Genomic DNA, 4747 nt, shown 5'->3' with positions numbered 1-4747 from the left:
AGAGAGAGAGAGAGAGAGAGAGAGAGAGAGAGAGATCGAATTCGTTCGCCCGGAACATGCGCAGAGATCCCCACGGGTCAGGCTATTTGACCGAATTCGTTGGTATAGCTAAACGCTAGCCACTCCGAAAAAAAGTACCGAAAACGAAGCATATACCAAGAATATCAGAACTGAGCCTACTAAGTGCATAATACAATTACTAGAATGGTAATTCGTTGATCTCCTGTATATATATATCACGCATTGTATGAATTAAAAATGAAATAAATGCTTTTACTACGTCAAATTCGTTTTTCTCTGTTTAATAATGCATGGCGATGATATTTTTGGGGGTTTTGTTTTAGTGATCGAGATAATAATTTGGGTCGGAGTTTCAAGGACTGATTTTCTACCCTGTGCAGAAATCATTCCAATTTAGATATGTGAGGCAGCGTGGTGGAATCAGACTCTCGTCAAAATAATCAAAGTGAAGAAACTCGCATTTTTCCGACGGTTTGTGAATTTTTATCAAATTTTTGTTTTTTGGTTCAGCACCTTTCCTGCCCATTAAAGAACTCATTTCTGTGTGGATTTTTCTGAAAAACGTTGATTAAAGGCACAAGAAATGTAAATGTCTAGTTACCACGGAATCTTAAGCTAAGGAAATAACTAATCTTTGGCGGCCATTTTCTCACTAACTTTACCTCTGAAAACAGGTGACCCCCACCTCCTTCATTTGCATATATCTCGACTTGTATTCAAGATAAATGTATTTTTAAAAAATCCAAATAAAGGCAAGTGAACAAGCTTAGAAGATACCAAAAACTTCACATTCCCAAAAATTGACGAGCGCCTGATTCCACCACGATGCTTCTAGATATTTGTTTTACACTATTGTTTTGTTAGAATACTATTTTCCAAATTTCTTTTTGAAATAAATAAATAAAATACGTCTTCCTAAAATGTACAAAGTATCATATTTCCTAGAGCTTCGAACAGAAGTTCAGCTTGTTTTGTAGTTTTATTAATCAAGGCATTCATATTCTCTCTATGCATTGTTGTAAAACAACGCAATTTAAGCAATTTTTTTTTTTTTGGGGGGGGGGGTGTTTTACGGTGCTCGCAACTGCATAAGGTCATATTATGAGCACGCAAGACACATCAAACATTTTCAGTTTGCAGGAAATTTTGAATTTCGCTCGGGTGGCGGCCAAAGCCTACTCTTATTGATTTTGGACAACCAAGAGATCTTTAACGTGCGCAGCTTGCACACGGGACCTCCGAAATTTTTAGCCCTTGTCCGGAAAGGCTAGGTTTAGATCTTTCTTACCATAAGATCTGGGGTGTGGCTGAAAGACAGCAGTAAGAAGGAGCAAAGGAGTAGCAGTAGAAAGGCTTCAGAAAGAGTCAGGAGCCCAGAGGAGGGGGCGAAGGAGGTGAGGGGTGGAGGCAGAAATTAGAGACGAAAGCAGACGACAGAACATTGTTAGAGTGCAGGATGGGATGCAAAAGGAGAACATTTGAGAAAAGAAAATTATCCGTCACTATCCGGATTCGAACCTGGGACCTTTTGAAAGACAGGCGCACCCCTTAACCTCTTGGCCACGAGTGCCTCCTTTAGGTAAATGTCTTTCTTACTCAAACGAGTATTTCGGTTCGTCATTTATGATCTCTTCTGGTCTTGTGACTGTGTGCTCCAACTCTCTTTTGTCGCGTAATTCCCCCCCCCACCCCCCCTCCCCCCCAGGGCAGTGCTGCTGACTGAAGTTGTCTTCAGGCCATTCCCAAAGGGGGGACATTAACATGTTCTTATGTACAGTAGAATTGTAATGGGCTGATTTATCAATGTCATGCTCGTTCTGTGCTGGAACAACATAGGGGGAACTGCTGCTTTTTCTTTCCTCATCCTTACTATCGTCATTTCCCCTCTACTTTTTTGTATGTTTGTCACTCTCTTGTGAACTGCTTCTTTCAGGGTGCCTTGATAGTCGAAGCAGACTTTGTGCTGTTGAGGCTTGAGAGTTGAGACGAGTAAGTCTGATTCCCTGTGAGGACTCCTCTGTTGACATCCATACCTTTGCGCTCAAGTTTATGACCTTCTGCATTAGCGAACGCCGTAAAACCTTACTAAAACAAACATCGTAATTCCTTTCACGTTTCGCATTGGAGGCAATAAGACGTTATGAAAAAAATGCGCTCAGATCTGTTCATCTGACTCGTCATGCCATGCTGGAGATAAAGGGAAATAATTGAGTAAAAGTGTTTTGAGAGAATGCTCTACTTAGAGTTATATAACTTGGAGCCTTATTCTTGCTCTGAATTAAGACTGACTTTATGTCCGCAGCCTTCTCTGTCTCTCTGTGTATCTGTTTCTCACACTCTTTCTATCTCTCTGTCTCTTTGTGTATCTATTCTCTCTCTCTCTCTCTCTCTGTGTGTGTGTGTGTGTGTGTGTGTGTGTGTGTGTGTGTGTGTGTGTGTGTGTGTGTGTGTGTGTGTCTCTGTCTCTATGTGTATCTGTTTCTCTGTCCCTCTCTCTTTCTGTGCCTCTCTCCCCCTCTCGTTCTCTCTCCCTTCCCCCTCTCTCTCTCCATCCCCTACTCCCAATGTCCTGTAAAGTAGCGTGGACTCACCTACAGAGTGGCTACATTTACCCCACATGAGCAAAGTACAGTCCAAATCTTCATGTACAAAGGAGGACAGGTTTCTCATTTCCCAGGACAGTGAGAGCAGGGTGCTGAGGTCGGAGGTATTGAACCCTCGGACACAGTCCTGTAACCACAGCACCGCTACCATCAACCATAACGAATACACCTGAATACTAAACTGATGGCCTAAGGATATTAACTCTTTAAAGACTAAACACATCTTACCGACCAGCAGCAGACCAAAGTAAACGTTTCGGCACATTTCAAACGTCCACACTCAAATCAGAAACACACATTTGCTTAGCCTTTTTTACAAGCATCATTTTGTCGATCTTTTAAAGTTTCAGACAAAGAAATCAGATAGGAAAAAGCTACATGATTAACGAAGTTAGGCTCTTTTTTAAAAACCTTCAAAACAACTTGTTTGCTTACGTTGTCGAAGAAATGTCCTCAAAGAGTTAGCCCAGTAGAGATCAGCCAATCAGCTGAACGTTGTATGTATGGCTTGTCAATATTCTCATAATTAATTCTCTCTTGCTGCAACACTATATTAGAAGGTTAAAAGACAGCTTAGAAGATGGACAAGGGGAAGACCTCGTGGAACCTGGAGAAGAGTCACGGAAATGGATGTACAGAAAAGTGGGAAGAGGTGGAGTGACATCAAGCGACTAGCCCAGGATAGGGGAAAGGTGGAGAGTGTTTGCTCGTGGCCTATATCCTGACCCAGGGTGAGAAAGGCAATGATGATGATGATTAGAAGATGAAAACACTAACAAAGTCGTCAACAGTTTCATATTAGAAATTTTATTTTCACCCAAAACAAAACAAAACAAAAAATGCAATCCGTAGATCAGGCTCTGGATTGACTTACTGTAGTAACACCTTTCTCCAGGAGATGGAAATAAAAATCCCACCAAAATCTTCTTTCTCAAATTCTAAATCTCAACCTCTCTCTTTTCGATTGTTTTATATAAAGTATTCACCATTGGTCCTCCTATAAACTTAGTCGAATTCTCTTTCCCTCTCCCCGGTGTGTTATTTATTTTACGGTAACCTGCCTTCCAATAATCTATGAGGCTATATTTATCCCTTATCTTATCTATCTTATAAAAAAAACTCTCAAACATTCCGTGACATGAGACTTTCGGGTCTATAGGTTTCTCTCATCTCATCCTATCATATCTTATCCTATAAAAAAAAACCTCAAATGTTCTGTGAAATAAGACGTTTTGGTCTATAGGTTTTCACTATCTATTTCATTAAAAAATCCTCAAACATCTAGAGCTTTTCCATATCTATCTTATCAAAAGAGCCTCAAACATTTTGTGAAATTAGGCGTCTTGGGCTACAATTTTCCCCTCGTCGGTCTCCTGTACGATCTTCTGCTTCTGTTTCTGTTGCGGGGCGGTGGCCACTGAGGCTGGGTTGGGCACGAAGATGGGCACGTTGGCGGGGTCAGTGGGACTCTGGAACGGTCCTTGACCCTGGAACTGGCCTTGACCTTGGAACTGGCCTTGGCCTTGGAACTGACCTTGGCCTTGGAACGGACCCTGGCCAGCCGTCGGCACCTGGACTCCACCTTGAGCCTGGGCTGTACCCTGACCTTGACCTACTCCGACCTGACCTTGACCGACTCCGACCTGACCTTGACCTACTCCGACCTGGCCTCGAGCTCCAACTTGACCTCCTTGACCTCCGACCTGACCTTGACCCTGGGGTCTAGCCTGTCCTTGGCCTTGACCTTGGCCTCCAAACTGACCTTGGCCTTGGAATGTGACCGGGACCTGCAGCTGAGGCTGTTGACTTCTGGGCAGGCCGTTGGAGAGAGGGTTCTGGTGGACGGGCTGTCTAAGGTAGGGGTTTTTTATGGTGGATCGGATCTGGCTCTGGCTGTTTGGCTATTGGGGGAGAGAGGGAGAGAAAGACCAGCGAGAGTGAGAGAGGGAGAGAAAGACCAGCGAGAGTGAGAGAGGGAGAGAAAGACCAGCGAGAGTGAGAGAGGGAGAAGGAGACATGGAGACAGGAGAGAAAGACAGAGAGAGAGAAAGAGAGAGGGAGCAGAGATATTAAGAGAGGCGAGGGAAGAGGGAAAGAGAGGGAGAGAGTAGGATAGGGGAGGG

Source organism: Aplysia californica, unplaced genomic scaffold (assembly GCF_000002075.1).
Source record: "Aplysia californica isolate F4 #8 unplaced genomic scaffold, AplCal3.0 scaffold00952, whole genome shotgun sequence".
In the NCBI taxonomy this organism is placed as follows: Eukaryota; Metazoa; Mollusca; class Gastropoda; order Aplysiida; family Aplysiidae; genus Aplysia; species Aplysia californica.
Note: the sequence above shows the minus strand (reverse complement) of the source record.